This window comes from Neodiprion fabricii, chromosome 4 (genome assembly GCF_021155785.1).
Source record: "Neodiprion fabricii isolate iyNeoFabr1 chromosome 4, iyNeoFabr1.1, whole genome shotgun sequence".
Lineage (NCBI taxonomy): Eukaryota > Metazoa > Arthropoda > Insecta > Hymenoptera > Diprionidae > Neodiprion > Neodiprion fabricii.
In genome coordinates this window covers 8,084,819-8,110,996 of record NC_060242.1, presented here as the reverse complement: position 1 = coordinate 8,110,996, position 26,178 = coordinate 8,084,819, and the positions used below count along the sequence as shown (strand labels likewise).

At 40.5% G+C, this 26,178-nt stretch overlaps 1 protein-coding gene across 4 annotated transcripts in view; it reads left to right on the top strand.

Annotated features, from left to right (window-relative positions):
* LOC124179624 (protein artichoke) overlaps positions 1-26,178 on the top strand; it is a 120,556-nt gene that overhangs the window by 38,388 nt on the left and 55,990 nt on the right. For 3 of the 4 annotated variants that reach the window (XM_046564210.1, XM_046564211.1, XM_046564209.1), the window contains one exon: positions 4,538-4,626. The gene's annotated coding sequence lies outside the window, so the exon portion shown is untranslated. Of the gene's footprint in view, positions 1-4,537; positions 4,627-26,178 lie in introns of those variants that run through there. The other variant, XM_046564214.1, reaches the window with a different exon arrangement.

The following is a 26,178-nucleotide window of genomic DNA, read 5'->3' as shown; positions in this document are numbered from 1 at the left end:
GACAATCAGTTTTCCTGGTCGTACCTTTTCGCAGAGATAAGCGGATGCCAGTGGGCCCTTTGCTTTGACCCTCCACGGTCATGGTATCGGTGATACAAGCGGCAGTGCTTGGTCAGCCGAGGAAGGACGCGGCGAGATAATGGTACCAGCCTAATGGGGACACTGGGGACGCTTATGAAACAAAGTGGCGGCGCATTAGCCGCCCCTAATTCCGCGTAGCCCTTCGACAGCCCTGCCAGTCGGGCGGCCATCCGACTCCATGATTTTCGTCGAGACCAACAGAGACCGACAGCCACGATCACGGTGTTGTAGTCGCACAAATGCGAGGGTTAACAAGAGTAATAAGTAACCTTACGGAGTGTTTCGCTATGGCCAAGATTTGATGGACTCGGAAGGGTGGCACGTGGCTAACAAACTGGCTGGCTGCGTTGGGGCGCAGTAAATTTCCTGAAGGGACTCTCTCCTCCAGGGGTGCACGGTGAACCTCGACTGCTTCTCCATAACGGCCACTCCGCCCCATTAATGAGCTCTGCTTCGTCTACGAAGCAGTGTATTGAGACGAATGTCGTCTCGTTAACGTTAGATTTGAAGCCCAAGTTTACTTGTTGGTAATAATTCATTGAGGGGTTACATGTACACTTGGAGACAATCAATCTGAGACGGCTAATTTTTTACACTAGACAGTTATGTTGGCAACACAGAGAAACCTGCAGCGCCACAGTCGGCCGAGCGCGACACAAACTCAATCTCAATAAATGTAACATAACCCACGACCGTCGAATCTAACCTTAGAATACTTGTCAATCCAATACACCGGCTGTCAGATCAAGTCCCACAATTATGTACAAATTTGTGCGTTGGAGCGCCAATCTTGTCAGCCTACACATGCGTACTCAGTTGGTAAAAAAGAATCTTCCTCAGACGAAACTCGTCTCCGAACCAGCGGAGACTGTTTGTGTCATGTGTGTAACGAAGCAAAGCAGATTGATTGGTTCTTTGTCGTTCCGCGATGTCTCTTCGAGCCTTTCTCTCGCATTTGTGATTTTGTGTATACGGAATCGGGGTACACTTGCACCGCCAAGTCCAATGATCCGGACCGAATGTGAAACTCGGAGTGGTAATTTTCGCCCACCCTGTATCGTGAGAGGTGGCTTGTTGCGGGAAGGGAACACGTTGAAATCGAAGTAGACGAGTGCCTGAAGCGGTGAGAGACATCCGTCTGCGTCATTGGGCCATTGGCCGTTTACAAATACGCCGATGGAAGCTTAACTCAAAGACAAGCTTTGGGTCGACGGCATTCGAATAGTGAATAGTAAATGGCGGATGGATGAAGATTTGTTTTATAAAATCTCACTGCAGCGTCAGAGAGTATGGAAAGAAATGTAGCCAACGTTTCGGAATACCCTGACTTTGGGTGTTTTTATCGATATTCGAGAGTGTTTGTGGAATACAATGTGTGCAGGATATAATACTTCAGAATTTGAGGGTTAAAAAGTCTACTCGATGAAATGGTTTTAGTTTTTAACTTCTTGATTGACGGCCGCGTGTGTATGAAGGTATCTTGGCTGGGCGAGAAGATTAGAAACTCGTTTCAACTTTTTTAATCTGAAGTAGAAAAAGTCAAAGACCCTTCACTGGATTTATCGTATCTATATCTAGCAACGGTCGATACTGGAGTAACACGCTCACGTTTGGTATAGTTATTTCGAGGATTTTATGTGCACTGATAAACCTACGTTGGTTAAAAAATGTTATCGACAACCTGAAAAATTAGAAAAAAGGCCGGGAATCTTTTGAACGATATGAAAAAGTCTGGGCAATGACAGAGATCATACTTCCAGATGACCAGGAAGAATCTGGCAACTTTGTGGACGGTCTCAAAAAAAAAAAAAAAAGATAAGAAATGTAAAACATTTGTCAAGATAACGCGAAAAAATCAAGAGATTTTACACATTACCTGGATAGTTCTAGGAAAAGATAGATAATTTGAGTTCAGAAATGACCTGGGGAATGCAGGTGAATTAGCAAGAAAATCCTAAAGATGATTTGGAAGAGTCCAATGATTGGGGCAGCCCTGAGATTTCGAATTTGAAAAGTTCCGCGAAATTGTGAAAGGACAAAATGCCGAAAGGGCATAAATCCGACAGGTCAAAGTTATAAGAGTGCGAAAATATGAAAATTTAAAAGTCTGAAACGTCGAAATTTCGAATAATCCAAGATTTTTATTTAAGTGAATTTCTGAATTTAAGAAGTGAAATTTCACCACTTTAATCTTTCTTTGTTTTGGAGTTTTGATATTTTTACGTTTGAAACTCAATCGTTGAGTAAACTACGCTGTGTGAGCCTATATTTCAACTTTCGTAATTTTACTCTCGCAAAAATTTATTTTTCGGAATTTTGATATACCGGAACGTTTCTTTTTGGAACTTTGCTCTATCGAGTTTTAAATTTTCGGAATCTTGCATTTCGGAACTTTGAAACGTCAGATTTTTTAGAAGTTTGATTTCTTTACTTCAAGTTTCGCCTCTCAATAATTCGGATTTAGGCGCTTTTGGATCATTCCAAATTCGGAACTTCAACCCCACCCCAAATAATTTTACGTCGCAGGTTAAGTACACCTCAAATTGCCCATAAAGATCGCCACAAGAATTCATTTAAATCACTCACAAAACCCCCTTCGCACAGATTTCGGAAACACACTTTTCTAAAATCTTTTATTTACATTTTTATCGACTTTCGGGAAATTCCAATTTTATACAGGCTGCTCTAAAATTGTAGAAATTATTCAACGCAATGTAAAATGAGGCCAACAATAAGATTGCTTGTGTATCTTTTGTTTTTAACCTTTCTGTTTAAAAAGTCCTAAGTTTTGGTGCAAGTTTCATTGGCAGTTAACGTCTTTCAAAGTAGTTATGGATTTTCTAATATCACGAATTTTCGACATCATCCAGCTGCAGCTCTTCATAATTTCTACTATAAATTATTCTCTTTGTGCAGTTATGTTCTTACATGCCGTGCAATAAGACACAATATTGAACTCAACAATTTAATACCATAACAATAAGCATGACGGTATAAAATACATCCAAGAGTTTATTGTTAGGCTACTCTTATCGCACAAGCTTATATCGTGGATTTCAATTTCAATCAAAGCTCACGTCAAATTTAATTAAAGATGAAAGAAAATTAGTTTTCCGCTTCATTCAACAACTGCACCGAGTAAAGTCCACGAATCGAATCTTTTTCAACCCACGGGTGTTGGCTTGTTCTTGCATTGAAGTTACGGTTCATTGGTTAATGCATTGCTCAATGAGCCGCACCTTCACCGTGGGAACAAGTCTATACCCTTGGGCTAAAGAAGCATCAATTTAAACAGATTCCAATCCGTGCTTTGTTCAATATACGTGGTAACTAATTGCCCACAACTTTTAATCAAATTTGATATGACCTTTGACAAAAGTTCTGATTATCAATGAAATCATTTCGTATGTATTTAGTTGAATCGTATTCATCATTACAATTTCTTACTATTAAGATCAGTATAAAGTCTCGTATTCGAATGTATTTTTCCCACTCTCCATACTCAATTATATGTTTAATTTACTTATTGCAAATTACGAAAGAACGTGGCAACACGAAAAGAGCAATTTATCAGTTGGAAAAAATAGTTCCTGAACAATAATGAAAATTCAGAACTATCCTTTCAAGGAGCTTGAACTTGATAGAAATGATAACCATGCAAATATTTTATCTGTTCATTCATGAAGTCTATTCGACTATTTTGGAATTACTGTAATCAAATTGGTTATATTCTACAGTAGAGGTCTTGTGTTATGCGCACATAATTAGAGTTATTATCGACGAATAGTTGATTCGACTATTGTGATAACGGTTAGTAAATAACACAAGACATGTAAAAAAAATCTTCTATTCTTACGTAAACCGTAACGGTGCGAGATATTTTTTGTTTATTTAAGGTTCAACAAGACATAAACAAAATTTGGCATACTAAAATGAGATATCTGATCAGAATCATTACTTTGTCCATTCGGTAATTACCACTTATTCAATGTACAGATCAGTTATCAAAATGGTGTAAAACTTTAAGACTGTCAATTTAAATTGGCATTTTTTGGTTGAAATTGTAGCACTTTTTCATTTTTTCACTGAAGGTTTCTTAATATTTTGACTTAGATTTTATGTGTTTGTGGCGAATATCGTCTGTGGACGGTTTTGAAATGTTGTTGACATGACATATTCGTCGCAAAATGATGAACTACTTTAGCAGGTTTCGAAGACCATGGATCGATTTTCGTTGTCCAGGGATGTTTCCGGATTCTACTGCTTATAAACAGCGAAGGTCTTTGTTACTTTCGACGGTTTTGATCTTATATCAGACCGTTTAGCTCATTACCGAGAATATTAACTCCACGAGTCAACTCCTATTTCGTCCTAATTATGATTTTGTTGTGAAAAAAATTCGACTCAATGTTAGATAGTGGAAAGTGGAGTTATTTGAACCCGACATTTTTTCCAGGCTTGCTGTACCATCACCTGGGCTAAATGGCAGTGTGAAACAGCATCGGCGAAGCTTCCCGCATCCAACATCAGAGAGAATATACCGAGGTAAATAATAATGACGAGAAAATTGTTTTCAGCATCGATAGACCGAACGGCACATTAGTCAACGTCAAACTAACAACCAGCCTCCCCATCTGCATCACGTATAGCCAACATCGATGGGCGCAGCCAGCACATAGGCACGATTATGATGAATGGATTAGCAGGATAAGCTCCGCGAAAAGGGTGTTTTATCGGGACCACGGCACGTAGCGATTTAATAACTGGCCAAAGTCCGTCCAGGCTGATCATCCGTTCATTCACTGCCCCGTGGTGTCCAGTATAAAATCCGCAATAAATTAAACGACGTTTCGACCACATTGAAAATAGAATATTGACAAGACAGAAAAGGAATTGAAGGACAGTTTCCAGGACTTTTCAAAGACAATCATAATTCACGGACATATTCAGGACATTAAAAATAGAATATTTTAGAAAATTGAAGGATGGTTTTCAGAACTTTTTAAGAACAATCGAAAGTTAAAGATATTTCTAGGAAATTAAAAATAGAATATTTCTAGGCCAAAAGAAAAATTGAAGGATGGTTTCCAGGACTTTTTAAGGACAATCGAAAGTCAAAGGCATTTCTAGGAGATTGAAAACAGGATATTTCTAGGATAAAAGAAAAATAGAAAGACGGTTTCCAAAACTTTAAGAACAATCAAAATTCCAGGACATTTCCAGGTCCATTGTACTCGGTAAATAATTATAACCAGCACGTGATTTGTGTCGAGTCGAGGTTACGCTTCGGAGAGAGTCCGCACGCACGTACCTACATCCAGATCGTTTTTACGACGCGTTCCAGAGCGATTTACGAGCCGTTTTGCGCTCGTTGACCTCGCTCATCTCGCAAAGCTGCTGCTGGGAAACGGATATATACCTACTCCATTCACCGTTCTCGTTCATGCCGGACTCGGCTCGTCGAAGGCGGCGCTAAAAACGGATCGGCAATCGTAAAGGGCGAACCGGAAGCCCGGTGCGTTAACTTCTTATTGCTCCACCAGATCCTCCTTCGGCAGAAATCTCAACAGCGGTTTTCTCTCGGCTGTATTGCCTTCCGTTACTTCTGCTGCTGCTGCCACTTGTGAATACTGAGGCAAGCTCTGTGCCTTGATTATCCGATGGATATCTCGTTCCGAGGCTCTTGAGTCGACCGGTTCAACCTTTTTTCATCCCGACAGCCATGATTGCGAGTGAGTGATTAGGTGCATTGCGTCTCCGATGCGTCCGCGCCGTAGATATTTTCACAAACGTTCTTTCGCGGCACGGTTAGAGTTCACTTTTTGTCTTTGAATTTCCGTTTCACAGTTGCGATCGATTGTACAATGGATTCTCTTGTAACTTCTCGCGTGATCATTTCACGCGCCCTCTCGATTCACGATATGCTGTGTGTATCCAATTAACTTTGCGATTCTTTGGACAACTCAGCCCACAAAACCCCCAGAGCAGGAAGTTACGAGGAGTCTGTATGATTTGTGTATGCAGAACAAGGGATTGTGATTTCAGGCACGTGGAGAATAGTCATGAATATCCTGAATGTTTGTCCTAATTTACCCAGCTTCAAATATTGTAATTTAAGAATATATTAGTCAGCTAGTCTTTCGTAATTCAATAATGCAGATAACCGTGAACCGTGTTGACAAGAATTGCATATTGTAGTTCAAATTCAACAATATTTTAGACTACAAACACTGATAACGATATTATCTTTCAGTTTCCTCCTTGTTTTTCCACTTATCCAGATTCTCTCAGTTGCACAAATTTTATCTGAAATGACGTAGCCAGATATTTTTAAACTCGTTTGTATGATCGAAGAATGCCATAAATTGTCTTACTCTACTGTGTTCTAAATTGAACGCAAGTGTTTGAAACTGCTGTAATGTTATTCGAGAACGAACGTACAATGCTTTCGCTGTATGAGGTTTTATATATACGCGTATATAATTTTCCATCACAACAGGACCAAAACGATATCAAATATCGCTTGTGGATTAATTAAAATTGAATTTGACGATTGAACAAACGAGGACGAGGACATTTTGAACGCAAATTGACCTGGCTGGTAACTCGTCCGATTCGCTCATTATACCATTAATTTTCAAATACATAATCACGTGCATGATACGACTCATATGTATATCAGAGCGTAATGATGCGGAATAATGAATGCAAATTGGTTGCACGTGTACAAATAACAGTGATCGCCGTTTGGTGATCATAACTGTAACGCTCTGCATATATATTTACTTAGCATAGACTGTATATTTATTATATATATATGTAAAATAAAATTAATGACGACCCGAGCAAAGGCTGGGTAAAAATTAATGAGTAAATATCATACACTATTCCCGTTGCAACCAATTTTAGAATACCTTATCATTATGTTTACAAAAATCTAATGAAATGCCAAATACAAATGCGACGTTGATAGATGAATTCAAAGTTACTGTTGTGAGAAATTAAGAACTGTGAAAAAAGATAACAATTAGATTTCTGCCAGTCTATTCTAGAAATTGATGAAAAAGTAAAAACGGAAGCAGCTGATCAGTCTGCAAAATTTTATTGTACATAGATACCGATTGGAAAAATAGGAATTTACTTGATAGTCGAAGAAAACGTGAATCTTGACGGTAAAATGGAAAAGAGCTTCAGAAAAACCACTGTGAAAACGATCCGCATTTGAAAAGTATGAGGTTTCAATTTTCAAACCGGAATCTACGAAGTATCGGATACTTTCAACCAATGCACAAATATTAACTTTTCAATTTTTGCCATACCCAGGGAAAATTATTTTTAACGAATCGATTTGACGTCATGAAAGTTCAGTCCTCGATTTCAAATTTTCATTTTCTACGCACCTCTGCAACACTGCGTAACGATGCTGCCATTATTTCCCCCTAAAATTTGACGGATGTAAATCGGCGGTTTTGCGCGGTACCAATTTAACGCGCCTAACCCTTAATTGAGTTGATAAGTTCAATTTTTTTAAACACCCACGGGGATCAGTTGACCCGCAATCAACGCAGCAGGAACTCGGATCAATTAAGTTCTCGTTTATGGTTGACCTTTCACTGCAGAGCCGACGGTCAAAATTACTTGCACGATATTTACACCCATCATGATCTTCGACACCCTCCTACGTGAAAGTCTATTTACGGCTTTGAGGTCCTCACCTATTGCAAAGTATTTAATCAACAAGTCTTATTAACCAACAAGGTGGATGATGTTAACCCTGGCGAAATGTTCGTTCGAATGCTAAATTTCTCTTTTTTTCATTATCGAAAATCAATAACTGAAAGACTAGAACTTTCGCACGTTGTATTTCCAATAAAGCTGTTGGTAGAGAGAGAGCAGCTTCTTACGATGATAGGTGAAACTGGCGAGGAAATACGTAACGTGCCCTTGTATTGATTATTTAGCGAAAAATTAGTTTGTCTACACGCTGGTTACAGTATGATAACCCCTTAAGCTCAAAATGGATTCCATAGTTCAAAAACAAAAATTATAAACCAGGAGTATGAATTTAATTACAAAGAGGAAAAAAAAATAAACAGACTTATAATATCATAACGTGATGCTAATTATTGCAAGTACTGTCCTCTGATGCTTCGTGTAACATCGATATTAACTGCAAGCAATAATTTTGTACCGAATAATCCTACATTCCACCAACGGACGTCCTACTTTCAACCGAACCACGGAAGGAATAGAAAATCCTGCCAAGTTTAGGGCCTATAATAGGATTCTCTCTTCTTGATACAAAATAGTCCTTGGTAGGTTCTATTCATCCCCTACCGAACACAGGACCTTGCAGGATTGATTGTATTAGGGCCGAAATTTCTACTCGGGACGTGTGTTATTGATCGAACTTGCAGCCGGCGATGAAAAGCTTTTCGGCCGCGTGGGTGTGTCCTGCAAGCTTGGCCGATTTGATTTCCGACCCACGCGCGTTTCTTCACTGCAGGCGTGAATGTTGGTCGACACGTGCGAGAGACTCGTTCAAAGTGATTTAATTCCGTGTGCGTCGGCGAGCAATTCCTCCTCCTCCTCCTCCTCCTCCTCCTCCTCCTCCTCCTCCACGGCATGATAAAGGAAGCGACTTGCTTCCCGTCGTTATAACTTCGTCAATCTAAAGCCGATGTCAAATCTCTTTATCATTATTCAACGTTGCACCAAATTTGCATAGAAATATAACTTTGTTCAGGGGGGAGAAGCCCTGTTCCCTTACCAGGGACAAATTATTCCAAGGGCGAGGTGCTTTCGTCACGCCGGAGTAATTCTGAATGAAAAAGAGTAGCCCGATATTGTTGATGCGCATCTATTTTCAAGAATGTTTTTCTCCTTCCTCAAGGTAAAGAAGATCGAGTCGCGCTTTTCGCGGCAAAAAGTCCGGGTCAAAAGTGGTCGAAAAACTGCCGCTACGCAAACGGCGTTCAACCTTTTTATACCCGGGTATTATTTGAATGCGGAAGACGTTTCTTTTTTTTTTGTTTATTTTTCTTTTAGGTGATACAGAGCCCCGTTAACCCCGATCTACAAGATAGTTGACAAAATCCAGGCCACTTTGAAACATAACAGTAAAAATTTACAAGGGGAAAAGAAAAATTCTCGTTCTGGTTTCGCTTTTAAACCTGCCGTATCACCCATGGTATATAATATCCGTTCACCTACGACGTGCAGGCTTCACGTGAATGGATTCTATTCCCAACACCCCGCGCCAAAGTAGCCATGACGCCGGTCATTTTTATCGTCTCGTTTCCCAAGCCTCGGAGAAAATGGAAAAGCCACCCTACAAGCGGCATTTTTCATTCGTGGTAGAAGCAGTGCTGGTGATTTGGACAGGTCTTTGATTATAACGTTTCCTATAAAATGATTGGATACTTTTTTCGAAAAAAATATCGAGCCGGTGAAAAAAGGAAAAAACTACCTTAATAGCGTGTTATTGAAAAACGAACCAACGTTTTCTTAAATCCGTCTGGTCGTTCTGAAGAAAATGTTACAATAGAAGACCTTTCTAAATTTCAAATCTTGTACTGAATGTGCGTAAAGATCCAACCTTGTCCTGCCGATACCCGCGTAAAAAAATATTGAAAATCGATATGTTTTTTTGAACCAAGTCCTTATGCTGCAGTTGAATTGCCTGCCTTGGCAATCTTATCGAAAACATCATTATCTACTTCACCGATGACCGTATTTTTTTTTTTTTTTGTATTAATGTAATCGTCATATAGACACTATACATTTATCAAAAAACTTTACAAAGAAAAAAATTAATTGACCACGATTTTTTAATATTTCGGATTAATTCAGTTTTATTATAAATTGCTAAAAGAAATTGGTTGTTACATTTACTAGTTATTATATAGTTCCATAATAAATCAGAATTTTACCGATGTTTTACCAATATTTCATACAATAGTCATACATTCAGGAACTTTTTTTTTCTGGTGTTGAAAAAACTGGAATTTTCCGGTGTAAATTCGCAGAATCCGATTTCTATGTTGCAGAAACAAAAGTTGTTTTGATCAAGGTACACTCAATTATGTTTCGTAATTACGTTTTTGCAGAATTCCACGCCCTTGGCATTTCAGAATGTATGGTACGTTCTGCAGTTAGCTAGAAAAGATGCTGAATAGGTTGAAAAGGTTTAAAACGTGTAACTAAAACTTCATCAAGTTAGATACGATTGAAAACGTACCTCTAGATTGGAAACAAAAACCTTCAATCACTGCGTTTCAAATGTAAAAACCCTATTGCTAACAGTATTAGGTTAACACATTATTCTACTATGATATCAGTCAAAAATTCGTACAGCTCATCCAATTTTTATAGACAGAAGCTTATTTTGTCCATAACCGAACACAATACAAATTGTTTGAGACAGAATTTGTTCATCAACTCGTCAGCTGCCAAATAAAAAGAATCAATGTGAAAAATTATGAAAATGTACATAGACAAGCTTGTGATTCAGAAATAACCACGTTACAGTTATTGAAAATACCAATCAGACGGTTTGAGGAGAATTCATTCGCGAATCAAATGAGCTATCAGTAATCAGAATCCATCAAGTAACGTATGGATTTTACGGTAAAAAATAATGGAACAGGACTGCTTCTCTGAAATGGTTAGCATGATAAGGTCTTGTCATCTAAAATTTAACGATTCAAAACTTAATCCCGTATCTTGCGGGCTTCTTAGTAGTATGTGAGTGCAGACCAGCTTAAGCGAGACTTTCCAAGCTTTTGTTTTATCACATTTTTGTTTCAACAAATTTTTCAATCCGATTATGCGGGACCCATGCGTCTTCAAAAGTCTGTAACATCTTGTTCTAAGCTCTTAGAAAAAATATAATTGGTCGCTGTGATCATAGATCGTGATGAAGTGAATAATAACTTCAATATAACAATACCACAAGTAACTATTTTGATACTTAAATCCCTCCTCCGTGAAATTCCATTTCATTTTAGGTCAGCATCATATACATATATATATATATATATATATATATATATATATATATATATAATCTAATACCTCGAATAGACTGTAAGTTTTTCGCGAGTTTGCCGAGCGGTCGAGGATCTTGCCGTTCGCTAGATGAAAACGATTTTCTCGTAGTAAATCTTGGCCAAGCTTAAACGCCTGGGCCGTAGAACCTGGAGGGTTTCATCCGCTTTCTGACCTCAAAAATTACGGTTTCGTCGTCCTTCAGGGGCGAGTAGAGGCGTCGACGTTACGCCGCCACGAGCAATAAAAATCGATTTCGAAACTCGGGGCTACACCGAACCGGCAATAACTGGGCCTCCTCTATCACTCTAACACCGGACGATATCTTGACCTCCTTGACCACCGCCCGGGGTCTAAGTGTGCACCACGCAATCACTGTTAACAACGGTGAACTCTGCCCTGGGAGTTCCTCCTTGAGTTCGCCTAGATTGGCTTTCCCTTATAGGTATAACCCCGTCACTGCGGTACACAACGTGCTCGCACCTATCCTACCAGTTTCCCGAATTTCAGGAGTAAAGGTACTAATTGACCGGGCCAATCTCCTTTCCGGAAATCCTTAGACTCCCACAAAGAATGATGTTTTTATTGAAGAAACTAGAAGAAGGTTTATGTACCACGGAACGGAACGAAAGGATCTTTCACTACGTACTGCTTAACTCCTCGGAGTCCCAGCTTGGACCCTGGTGGGACGAATAACTGAGATCTCTTCACAAATTCTGAGGTACTACTCTAAAGATTTGATTGGATGAGGGGTTGACCATGGTTGAGTTCATTCTGAGCTAGCTGAATTCACTTGAAATCACATCAAGCCACCTGCGGTCAATCAGTTTTTTGGAGCCGTATAAATTCACTAGCAGTCCATAAAGAACTAAACCATTTCTCGTCCATCCTGTGCACATCTGACTATCTTATCTCATTCTCAGAACCCTGATCGTGCACTCTGCTTTCTGCACTCAGTAACGCTTCGTTTTGTTCATCCTTTGTCACATCATCTCTACTACTCGACCCAAGCACTTCTCATCTACCTTTTAAACTTCAGACTGCGTCTCCACTTTCTAAAACCAATCAATAAATATTATTCAACCCTAATACTCGACTTCGCGTTGCTCTTAAACGCAAAAGCGACGTTGAACCCAGTCTCACTCCATTACTTACCGCTCGGGAAAAAACGACCCTTAATTCGTTACGCACACCACTTCCTTTCGACAGTGTCGATACGCTGATGATCCTTTTTCATTCATCCGCTTCATATACTATTCCATGAAAGAGTATTCATTGATTTGGTAGGTAATGCAGTAAATATCTGAATATCGAAGCTCTATACTAAGCCCTATCCCGCAAGAGTCTGGGGGAGCAGTATAAAGGTAAAGCTTTGAAAATCCCGTGGCAAATCGAGGGGCTAAGCGATATATTTTGACGGGAGGAAAGGTTTCAGGACGATAACTTATTGTCGTATACCGTTCTGTCAGTAAAACGTGAGAGTTAAAATATTACGAGGGCCACTGCAGCCGGGAATTTATACATATATATGATACATATATATGTTTATATATAATACATATATACATATCTATATAGGTGTATGTAGTCGAAGGTGGCGCGGCACTGTGTATGTATATAAGCGTACACCCGTTAGAGTTGCCAAAGTTTCTATAAGAGTTTTGGAGATCTTTCAACCACAGGCTTCGCTTTTAAAGTGTTCCCAGAGGTGCCGTTTAACAAGAAGCTGAGATCCCCCCTCCCTCCCCCTTCGCGCACGCCATATTGCACCCATAACTCAGTTAAACCAAGTTTACAAGTATACTTTATTGTGCTGCAACCTGGGCTGGCCTAGTGATGCGTGAGCAACGTGAGCAGCAACGACACTTTAGGACTAATTTTATCAGCCAAACTTTCGCGGTCCGATTGTCGGACTGAGTGTCACGTAACACGTTCCGCTCATTTCCCAAAGTTTTGGAATTCTCTAACCTGAAATAATCCCCTCCACACCTCATCCCCCCTTTCGCAGCAAGCACCATTACACTTCCATTCGGCCGAATCCCACCCTATCCGAATGACAAAAAAAGTACCTGCCCAAACTGCAGGTGAACCCGTTAATGCTTATAAAAAAGTCTTAACTTTCTTCTTACCGCGTTGCCTCCTTGATTCAAAAAGTTTAGCAACCCAACGATAGTAAGCTCAGACCGAAATTAGTTATTCCGCTCGGTTATCTCTCCGCGCTGTTTTTAGCTTCGAGTTTTTACTTCTTATCCATCTCTCTTTGTTCACGCAGCTTTAATGCGTTTATGGTGTATCTCAGGTCATGATTACGGGAAGCCGACGATCTGGCTCGAGTTTTTTTTTCGCTTTCATTGTTGAAATAAGAATTTTACATCCTTTCGCTGTTTGTAAGAAAGTCCGTATATACTCTTCGGTGCAAAATCTAACACCGTCTTTGGTCAATTTAGCTTCTAAGGGTTCTCGGCTTGTCTGGTATCGGACTTTGGGCTTTGCTTTACCGCAAGATCCTGCCTTCGGCAAAATTTTAAGATTGAGACTGCATTTTTAACAGTATGCGTGTACAAAGGTAAACTGTGTTTGAAAGAATTAATCTTCATTGACAAATAGTAACAAAGCCGCGTGTTGAAGATGCCGAGTCTGTAGGTGCGATAATTTCAAGCACGCGTGAGGTAACAATTTTCTTACTCGATGAAAGGCTGTTTCTCAACAGGTACAATCAAAGAGGAATTTTCACGGTTTAAATCTAACTACCATCCAACCCAGAGTCTTATACAAATACATTGACGGGTCGTTTTCCGGAAAAAATTTACGCACCTACGTTTATTTTTCTAGGATAATCTGGTCTATGATCGATTTATTAAACCAACATCGTAAACAACATTTGGCATTGAAATTACATGTAACTTGTCTGAGAATAGTATTTGTGTATAAATGTATTTCATCGAAATTAATATATGTAACGCAGGATATAAATTATGACCTACATTTAATCTAATTTACTAAAACTGGACACATTCAGGAAAAAGTCTTCCATATGTCTACTTCAATAATTTCATTGGTCACCAAATTGAGAGAATTTGAAATTGAAATCATACGATTTTTGATTGGCCGTAGAAGACAGTTTCAGTGAACGTCAAATGACGATAATTCAGGTCGTGAGTGTGGAAAATAAAATTCTTTAAATATTTTTTAACGATTCGGAGTCAATTATCTCCGCTTTACAATTATGGTCTGTAAGTAGAACCAATAATATCTGGTCGATGATTATCAGTGAAGCAGTAAAGACGCCGTATCATAATACAGTCTGATTCCCACCTAAACTATTCCAATACATGAACGTTTAAAAATAAAAATTCAATTTTTCGCCAATGACGTAATCTAGTAACGACCACGTATATTTGTCCTGAATTTTGAAAAAGAGAAAATAAAATGAACGTTAAGAGATAAAGAAAACCGCAAGTATTTTTGGAGTGAAAATGAAATCAGTAGGTAGGGCGATCAGTGTCTAGAAACATCTCGCGAGGGGCAAGCTAATAATTCATCTCTCCAGCTGCACGTTTCAAGCGGCAGATATCTGTCTGGAGGTAAACTTCAGGAGGAGGGGATAAAACTCCCCAAGAGGCAATTCGCGCTAGTAATTCCATCGGGACTCGGCTCAGTCCGCAGAGCACGGTGGGGACTGGAACTTTTTCGGGAAACGTGGCATAACGGTGAAGGTCTCAATTGGTGATTTCGTGCCGGTTGAATACTAACGAACCAGAAAGCCGTGGAATTGTGCGGGTTTCCACGTATCTTTGCCGTGGAATTAAAATCTGCTTTGTGCGCGAGCCGAGGCGGCTTCTGCCGGAGCCCAAGTGGCGCCTCTTCGCCGAGAGCGGGACGTCGCGACGCCACCGTTGGTCACCCCCCCCCCCCCCCCCCCCCCCCCCCTTACACGCAGGAAGGGTGAATAGCAATTTACATTAATTTAAATAATGAGATTCACTGGGGGTTCCGGGACACCCGATTATTATTAAACAAATTAAACCTAAGCACTGTGCAGTGCTCGGATTAAGAGATGAGAAGGCATCTGATGAGCGGGGTTCGAGAGACCGTTCCACAAAACATCCATTCAGATCATCAGATTACCTTTTTGACCCTTATGAAATTTTGATCTGCATATTCATGTCTTTGAAATTTTGCTGAATTTTGCTCATTCTCACTGGACTGCATGTGTGTTCGATTTCTTATGAGCAGTATTTTTATACTTCAGCATTCTTTTTGTTTTTCCCAGAAAATATGTGCTCTTTAAAAATTCTTCGAGTTTGTAACAATTCTGCAAAGTTTGTCGACTTTTCTGTGTTTGTGTCATTATTTCGTACGAAGAATCCCACAACAGCAGTTCACACAAGAATTATTGAGAAAAAGGCTTTGAAAGAAAATTCATTTATGTCTTTGATTCAAAAAAGTGCACAAACTTACTAAATAACTCAATAAATTAACATGTGAATCAATGAGTGAATTTTATGACAAAAAATAAAATTTCTCAAATGAATTACCATAATGCATTAAAAGAACTTTTCTTTGGTCTGAAAAATCATCCGAAGATTTAAGAAAAAACTTCTACTCCAAGCATATGCTGTTGTTATTTCTGACCTATCACCCACGCGCTCTCATAACTTTCTGATCACGTATTACCTACTGCCTGCTAACACTCAGGCAAGGCCCATTAAACTACACCATAGTTCGTGACCCACCCTACGACTCAATATTGTGCACTGTCCTCCGCCAGAAGGCCAGTGCGCGATCGAGAGGTAAGATCCTTAGGTCCCTAGGCTCTAAGAACGATGAGCCTAGTGTCACCTGACTTATTTTTTCCCAAGTATGACAATAGCTGAGAACATGCAAAGATTCGAGGTTTTGTTATCCTCTCCGCTCCTACAGCACAGTTGGGAGTCAATAAGACCGTGATCGTGCCTGTAGTAATTTGGGCGACAATGCCTGTTCGGCGTCTGCACAGCCACTCGGACATCCCCCTTGCTCTTAAAAACTAGCATTTCAGCCCTATCCACTTTAAGCTCAAGGCCCCGCCATATGAGCTCCGATTTCATGAGGCGGGGTGACATCCCCACCACTGGCTCATGGCCCACAAACTGGGCGTGAGCGTCTTACAGGGACAGGGTGTCGGCGTTTTCGTTAGCTCATTGACAGATACCGGAATGTTCCGCCACCCACATAGTGCAGCATTGTTGTTTTCCGCCACTTCCTATAGAGCAGTTCTACAGGTCCAGACTGGGTAAAATGTATAGTTCTTGGAGTTGAGCGAGCCTGGGCTGTCCAGCTGTCCGAGCGGATCCTGATGTGCAACGTTGCACTCGCCATGATTACGTACACCTCCATCGGGAAAACCTCGGCACACTTGATCAGAGAGTTTGAGATCTTCCTGGCACTTCTGCATCCGTAGCCCCCAGCGTACAACCTGCCTCCAATCGTGGAGCCATCCGTGTACCAGATGCCCCCATTCGCTGGAAGCAGATCTGGTGCGTCCAGCCAGTCACTCCATTTGGATAACAATACCTTGTAGTGGTTGTCGGGAGTGTACTGTACTGACATTTTGTCCTACAATATCTTCTTTAGAGGCATCTCCAAGATTGGCCTTGGTAATCGAATTTTCTCCGGTCCCCGTTTCTAGAGCTTAGAAAACCTGATCCTGAAGGGTGCCAGAGCTGCCATGTACATTAGTGTTATGTTTAGAGGCTTGCGGTTGACCATAACCCTCATCGTCGCCACTGGCGCATGGCGTGATCCTCATCAGCCCTGCAGGACCCAGTAGCTCCCTTGCCTACTGTTATATGTTAGTGTAGCTGCCTCTAAGCGGTTATTAACCTCATCCTCGGCTAGACCATCGTGGTGTAGACCAGCCTGGGCATCAAAATAGCCATAGAGATCCACGAAACCATTTTTAACTCACTCCCCTCGTTGGTTCAAAGGCCCTCTTGTACGTCCACGAATCCGTGTAGTCCCCCCTATATCGTCTCTCTAGGTGCCTCTGCCAGCTGCGTTGGCTGTCCAGGATAACTGCCAAATACTCAACTGATTTCGAATACCCAAGATGTTCCCCAAACAGTATCGGGCCGTGCCTGGCCTCCACCTTGTACTTCCTGATGAAAACCATGACCAACGTATTCTCCAGATTTTGTGTTGGGGTGACAAGGTGACCAGGCTCATCTGGCCACACCAGGCAACCGTTTGACCCTTCTGACAGCCCGGTCAGTGAGCTTGATCAGAGGTTTCACGTAGGATCCTCGCACCAGAGTCAGGATGTCATCAAGATCAATTAGCATGCACTTGATCCACCTCACCAGCGACTCTGGAACTCCATACCTCTTTGCCTCTCAGCAGGCCACCTAGTAGGGGGTACAGTTGAATTAATGCCCCTTTGATGCTGATGAGGGTGCCCATCGCGAATACTTGATAAAAACCACTTTGGCTGTTCTCCATACCCTTGGTGTATGGCCAAGAGCAATACTTGCCGTGTATATCTATGTAAGAAGCCTGCAGATAAGTTCAAGCCTTTCAATCAGGAGCGCCGCGAAAATTTCGTCGGTCACTATAGATTTTCACAGATCAAAGGTCCTGGTCGATTATTTAAGTCGTGGCTTCGTGACAATTCAGAAGGCCAGCCTCCAAACGTCCTGCAGCGCCGGATCTGATCCCGACACATGATGGTTCTTCTTTGGTCCTTCGAAGCCAGGAAAGTCCACTTCACTGGATATGAAATGCTTTCCTCCTCCGACGAAGAAGCATATTCCGTAGATAGTGGATGGCTGATGTCCAGCTTAGTACCAGTTAGTTGGGGTTCCTGCAAGTATCCGTGGAGTCCTGCTGCATCCGCCACAGTTTTTGTCCTAGCGCAGAAGCTCTTTAACTTTCCCTTTTTCTGGATTTGGTCTTATGAGCCCCGCTGCAGAGCCTCCAAGTCCTAGAGCGGAGCTCTTGTAGGGTGTTTTCTTTCCACTACGGAGCTCCTCCTCCAACCCGTGAGGCGCTCTCTGGGAAAATATTTTTGTAGAAACGAGGTAGAGTGAATCCACCGCAAATTCTGTCTCCTCCCCGTTGCCATACCTAGTCGAGGAGTTCTGAATTTTTCTCTTAAGATCGCTCCGAAACGAGTTTCACGAGGTTTTGCTCGGGTTTCTGTTCATTCTACGAACGACGGTGAACCAACCCACCCGGAGCCGAAAACAATCTGTTTGTGCTCTGAAAGTGAGGGTTCATGGGAAACCTTCACGCTCACCAGTCGTCCAGCAGCTTTCTTGAGCACAGTGTAACAGTCAACACCCCCATTTGTTTCACCATCTGGAATGTAGGGTATATCTTCCAAATTCAATTTTTCCGAATCGGTGGTCTCCAGATATTCCAGCAATGCTCACCTCGGTTGTTGCTGTCTGTGTTGCTGCACACTGTATAATGCTATTTGGCATCCCACTCCAGGACCAGAATTCTGTCAGGTATTTAATGCAGAACTCCACCGTTCTCCCGGATCGTGAGGGAACTAGGCTGATGCAACCACTACCTCCAACTCTTACTGTAGCTCTTAATCCTGTCCTAAAGCTTCAGCCGAATGGCGATAAGTGAATAGAAAGTTTTCGTCTCTTAAGCACCCGATGTAAGAATGTATGTAAGGATTGTTTACATGTTGGAATCTTACGCTTCTGATGGGAAGCACGTAAGACGGTCAAAGACCGTCTAATAATTGAGATGCGGATATGCATTATCATTAGTTACGAGACAATTCATTGTTGAAGATATAAATTTGATAAACTGGTGAATTCGAAAAATTAACGAAAAATTAGAATCTCTAGATACCAGGTTCGATTCCTGGCTCCATCGTTAATTTTTCGAATTCACCAGTTTATCAAATTTATATCTTCAACAATGAATTGTCTCGTAACTAATGATAATGCATATCCGCATTTCAATTATTAGACGGTCTTTGACCGTCTTACGTGCTTCCCATCAGAAGCGTAAGATTCCAACATGTAAACATTCCTTACATACATTCTTATATCGGGTGTTCAAGAGACGAAAACTTTCTATTCACACATACAAAGCACAAGAAAACAAATTTGAACTTAACTGGTGATGAGAGGAATTAACGACAGCAGAGTCAGGGCGGCTAGGTGGTCTAGTGGAGTAAGGCTCCGGTCAAGCATCTCTAGATACCAGGTTCGATTCCTGGCTCCGTCGTTAATTTTTCTAATTCACCAGTTTATCGAATGGCGATAAGGTTCCTGGAACATAAAATCTTATCCCAGCGATGCTTTCGCAGGCTCTTCGTAATAATGGCTTGATGCACACTCTTCCTGGCACATATAGAGAGTGCCACTCGCTCTGAGTACCCTATGTGCATTTCATCCACGTACCTAACTAACACAACCAAGACACACTTGCAGCGATGCAGATTAATTTGGTAAGAGATATCCCTGATATCGCAATTACGATAGCCCTGGGCATCGATACCCTTGTTTCCCTACCGCGAGCCAGTCACTTTGAAGGTGAGCTCGCTGAGCCCCAAATAGGGTTAAGGTCCAGATTCCTGAGAGCTCGGACTTGCTCCTCCTTCATCCCGACGGTCAGAGTCCTCTCCGCAGCTGTCTGCTCAGAGTCCCCCTTCGGTCCAGAATAAACTCGCTACCGCCCCGTCTTGAGGATCAGATTGTGACGATTTTTGAATATATGCCTGAAAATATACCTTACCCTAAACATGGCGTGAACAAATAAATTATACGGAAGGATTTGATTCAAGTATTTTCTACTAAATCGAGAAATCGTTTTATCCAACATTCATCCAAAAATGTGTCGTTTGATTCATTATAAGATCCAAGATGGCGTAACAATTTATTAAAAACCGGGTTTATATAAATCTACGTTCATTCAATAATTCATTCATACAGATTTGAAATTCTTGTAACACATAAAAAATGCCCCTTTCGATTAACCTCTCCGTGACCATAGTGTAATGATTCAAATATAACCGCGCAATGAACACGGCACGAGCGGATTAGGTTAGACCCAGGGAGTGGGGCACCTGGTCACAAATTTGAGAAGGAAGGTTACTTGGTCGAGGTCTCTCCAGGAGGAACGAGGTGGGGAGGTTCCCCTCTCTGAAACGAAATCGTAACTGATCGAAAGTCGACAAACTGAGAATAATAAAGTAAATCTAAACTACTAGGACAAACATTTCAAATTAATAATTAAACACTCGAAAAGCCAAGCCAAATTTTAAAGAGAGACGATATAAAATGAAGAAACAATAAAAGTGAAATCAAAAAATATAGTGCCTCGACGAAAGACAGTTATTGACAATTATTTATAATTTCAACAATATTCACCAGTTTTAACAATATACACATGGAATGAATGAATTTCAAACCTAACGACGGCTCATGTTTTGATATACTTATAAATGAATTAAAATTTCACTCTACTATTCATATTTTATAAAAGATTTTTAATATTGATTTCACCTAATTTTTAATTTACAAAATGATTTTACAATAGATTTCTTTATTTAATCTATTTTTTTTCGACTTATCTTGTATTAAATTTGACCCAACAGTTTCCGCTAATTTATGGTATAATCGTGTCGGATAGTTTTCCAATTCTCACGGTGATGTGCAGATCTTATAAGACCGTAGCCATTATTCAATGTTCATGTGTGAGGATTTTTCACTCGTTAACTTATGAGAAGGTCCATAGTGATTGATCCAACTTTCTCACTTTAACAACAATGCTTGTATGATTAAACTGGCGAGTTTGTATACGTGAAATAAACATTTAAATTCAGAAAGAAAATACAACAAAAAGGTCAAACTTTGGACCACTACGATGGTTATTGATATTAACACTCGGGCATCTTTTCGTACAGCGTCACTCCGTTGAAGCGGATTTCTTCTTCTACCTCACATAATTATCTCAAACGCCAAGTCCGCCTTGCCGCGGTATTATCCGAAGATTCTGCAGCCGCAGGCGAGTCAGCGTCCTTAACGAATGGCCCAGGTACTGACGCAATAACTCGATGTAGCCTCTGTATTAGCTCCAGACCCCTGGCCCATATGCAAACCTCCTCCGAGGGGTTGAGCTGGGAACCCGACTCACAGGCCATCTCTAAGACTCGGCTCTGTCCAACCATTTCTCCCTATTCTTGATAAAGGAAACCATGAACTCCCCCTTCTACACACCATCGATCTACTGGGACGTTTAGGCCTAAAGGGCCTCCAGCCTCGCAGCAGTCAGCTGGGCGACGGGGTAGTCCCCCTCCATGATGTCCGGCATCAGGATGAGAAACACCATCTGCGCAAGGTAAAGACCCCAGGTGTCTTTGGTCTCTTTGCAGCCCTTTCCTCTATCGTTGGAGTGATGTTGGAGCCCTTGGTCGTTTGCCGTCTACAGATCCCCTCGCTACCACCGGCTGAAATCCCTGCGCGCTCGTACTTGAGAAGGCCTAAGGAGTCGGTGGATGTGCCCTATCCGGAGCGGTTTCACCCGCCGCCCTGGCTCCCCTCACGCATCGCTTTTGAGCAATGCTGCGGTTGGCCCTCTTCACCGCGAGCCCCGGAAGCTGATGCGTTGTCTCCACCATGGTCAGAGAGCCGATCCCCGCACAGGCCTGTCCTTCAAACAGGGAATTACGGTTCCTTGGTGCGGAGCCCCCTGCTGTCCTCGTAATCGTGTAATTGTTGTGATCGATGCATCTTCCATACTGTTGAAATATGCGGTCCACCGTTATAGCGCCCCGCGTGAGGTATCTACAAGCCTGGACCGACCACATCATTTTTTTCGAAATGAAACCAAAACTGTAATTTGGTGATATTCGTAAGCCTAGGTTTACCACACACATCTCGGAAAGGGTTGGAGCACCAAAATTGGGGTTTTGGTCTCATTTAGAAAAGACGATCTGGTCAGTCCAGGCTTAGAGACATCCATATGAGAAAATAGGGGTAAATAATCCATGCACTGTCCTCCAGAAAACATAAAATTTCAAAGTAAATGTAACGAATAAAAGAGAATATGCCTCACGCAAATTTTAGTGACACATCTGTGACTTGAAACGACCAAAATGTTTCACTGTCCGTAACTTCAGAAATTGGTCGGAACTTGTTTTTCGAACCTTTATAACCATTCTGTAAACAAGATTTTTGATTTCAGCTCGTTCTCTCTGTGAGATTGACTTTTCCGGTTCAGCGCGTGAAGAGTGTTATTTGCCACGCGGGCCGAACCTACAGGGCAAACAAATAGGCGTCCCTTAGACATCGATCCCATTGAATTGAGGACCCTGGAATAGCATCGCCGCTTTCGCATTCACCCTTCGAGCCAAACTGTTCTTTCTTGTCTTCCGCTGGCCACCGATCATGCAGGAACGGCTGGAATTCAACGTCCACAGTCCCACCGTCATCCGTCACAATCACATAATTTCTCACTCTGTTTCAACCGGGCCTACACTTTGGTCAGTGTTATTAAACCCTGGCCCATACACTAGGTTGCGCATCAATCATACCCTCGGCACACATTTCAAAAGAGGAAAACAACTACTTTCCCTTCTTGGACTCACGGATATACCAACAGGGTATTTCATTTTATTCAAGCCATTGCGATGTCGTCGCAAAAAATTGTACAAAGATGAATTTTTGAACGTGATTTTGCTTCGTTTTCAGCTGGGTTCTGTTTGAAATTCGTTGAACTCTTGGTTAATATTTATGAGAAGTTGCAACGTCTATTTGTTCGGTTTTTCACCCACGAAACTGAATAGAAAGAGAAAAATGTTCCGATAACGCTGCAATGAAATGCAATTTGAAACTTTGAAGACATGGAAAAGTTAAGCGTTTGAAATCGGTTTGGAATTCGTTACAAAACGTACTAACTACAGACTCCATTTCAAATAAAAAATAACAAACAGTACTCAGCGTGATTGAAATTATCAAGTTACGTCACGTAAAAAACGTAACTCCGCGAATATTGGATAACCCTTTCCTGAAATATTTTTCAATATCCTCAATGCTTTTCGAAATATTGCAGTAGATTGATAACCGAAATTGAGAAAGTCAAAAATTATGTTTTTCATCAATTTTGTTACGATCCGAAACAGTCATATTGTATTGATTATTCATCAAATTATTTATTCGTGGGGTGCAAACATTTCTGTAGCAATACAAAAATATGACATAATGGAATCATAAAACGAGCTTTATTTATCGATGCTTCATTTCAAACCGATTTAAAGTAGTTAAGAATCCAGTAAATTGGTGCATTTCCATTCTGAAATGCTCCATTGCAAAAGATTCATTTCCAAAAAGTCAGGAGAACACTTTTCTTTCATTATGTTAGCATCGTTAAATATTTTTTTTCACAACACTGCATCAATTTACTGACTGCAATCAACAAATAGCTATATGACAAAAAAAAACAAATCTGTTCCCATGACCTTGTAATAAAATGAGCCGTCGCGAAGGGAGAAGTCAAGGAAAAAACCCTTAACTTGGATATAAATTCTTAACCTCAACTTTTTTTACAGTAATCTAACATTACATATGAGTTGGGGGTACGGAGTTAAAACCAAGTGAAATGTTTTTTTCGACAAAGTCGGTCGAACGAATCTACGAGATTTTGCCTACCAAACAATTTTTTAGTGCTTCGAAACGAAGCATCCATACATTATAAAATTTCATTCGTGATTCTAATATTTTCTATTTCTACATTCGCAAATATTCAATAAATACCACAACTGTCTCGCTCTACAGTGTGTAACAGTTTTAATACGCCCACCTTACTCAAAGTACAACTTGACTAGTTTAGTAGGTAAGCCCATAGGTGAAGCCATGAGCTTTGTTGTTACTTTGACGATTTCCGATTTCACAATTTCTCACTCTCACTCCTTTGACGGGGAACGAACCATAAACACGTATCTGACGAGAGCAAATATGGAGCGTGCTTTTCGAAAAACTATAAACGTCAATCAAATCTACGTTTGTCATTAAATTTCAATATTCATCGTGATAAAACAAAGATACATAGTTCACAAAGAAACACGGTGGAAGTAAAGAAAACGTGTAACTTATAGTTTTTATTTGAACTGCAAAGGGGATCTATGGAAATCAAATGAGGAAACGAAGGCCTAAACGAGGCGAAATCCTAAACGGGATGTTCATAATAAGTTTTATACCTTCACGTTTTTATTTATACACCAAATATACACATTTACACCCGTGTAATTTTAAGTATTTTACAGCGTTGTTCTACCCTATTTCCTGCCAAAGGGAAAGGGTTATAAAAGAAATTTTTTGACCGATGAAAGTATTCAATATTCCATCTCAATCCTTGTGAAAATAATATGAATTCCGTTAGAAGTGAAAATAAAGTGTTGGTTTTCGGTAAGCGAATCACTTCTAAACGGGGCGCTTCACACACAAGAAAACATACCTAACGCGTGTATCAATTCCATTTCGATAAGACAGTATCTCGAGACACAATGGCAGCAGGTTTATTTACGGTTCATACCAGTATGTACAACGATCTATGATTCGCCATGAGATATCACCACCCTTGCACGGACCGTGAGGATCGTAAAGTAAATGCCTCGCGATAACAAACGTTAGGTGGAACACCTAGCTATAGATCATCACGCGTATTTCTGACAATACCTTGTACCTAATAATGGCAACCCTAAATGTCCGACAAAATAGTCGATCGTCAACCCGATTATTGCACACATGTTTTTCTCGGCTGGGTTCAGTTTATTATTTTTCATTTATCGTGCATCGAGACAATGGAAAAATATCTACATCCCCGTCAAAGTTTGCTTTTAAGTCTTGCTAGAAATAATGACGAGTTTATAGTTTTTACAGCACAAGTCTGCGCAGATTTAACACCTCGCGAATCATTTTATTTCACTGGTCATTTCCAATAACCCCCATTTTCATCCATACGAGGGGTAGGCGAAGAACCCATAAAAATGTTCCAACACATCAGCCTCACTAGCACGATATACTGTTGTGCGTTTATAGGTGTTTTCTATGATAAGCTTGAGTCAAAGGCGAATGGATATCGCATCAGGTCTTGAAAATACCGAGAAATCTGCGGAGACACGTTTCACCGATTATTATCCTTTTAGTAGTCAAATTCGAAAAAGTTTTTAGATATTTAAATGAGTAACGATCATAAGGAGAAACCAAATCGATATCTCATAAGGCTAGAGAGATATCGGAAAATCCGCGTAAAACACATTTCACTCCTTTTTATCCCCTTGGGAGTGGAATATCAAAAAATACCTTCTTAGCGGCTGCTCAGATAACGAAAGATCTCTGCTCAGGATGTCTTTTTTTATACATTTACATTATTATAGGTTGAGTGATACTGAACAGAGGAAAATAATTACTTGTCGGAAAAAGTTTTATTTTGCAGCCAAGAGAATGATGTTTCAAAATTTGAGAAAATCTATAATATCAATTATTCAGCCGATGAAAATCATAAATTCATCACGATATCTATAATAATCACGTATGCAAATCCCACGTACAAGATTCGCATAAGCTAGTGTTAGTTAAAAATTTCAGAAATTCCAACAGATCTTATAAAATTCAACACTCTGGATGGATTTCAAAAGATCTCGCAGAAGTTTACAAAATCCAATCCATTTAGAAGAATATCGTAAAATTTCAAATGATTTCACTAGGTTTATAACTCGCAATTTTAATATCAATTTGGCAAACGTTAGCAACATTTTTTCACTATCATTTTTGACTTGCGTTCTGTTTTTTCTGTACCGTTAACTACGTCTAAAGTCGTTTTCTCATTTCCCATTATTTCGAAAATAACTTTTTACGTCAGCTGAAATTTATATAGTATAGATATAAATATTTTAAGAATAAAGATTCGGTTTATCGAATAGAATATTCCTACATCCTCAATGCATTATCTATGCGCCAAGTTATTCCTGAAATAAACGTTGAATAACGGATAGCGTGGCAGGTCGTTATCCGATCTCGGGATTTCATCATGCAAATAACTTGG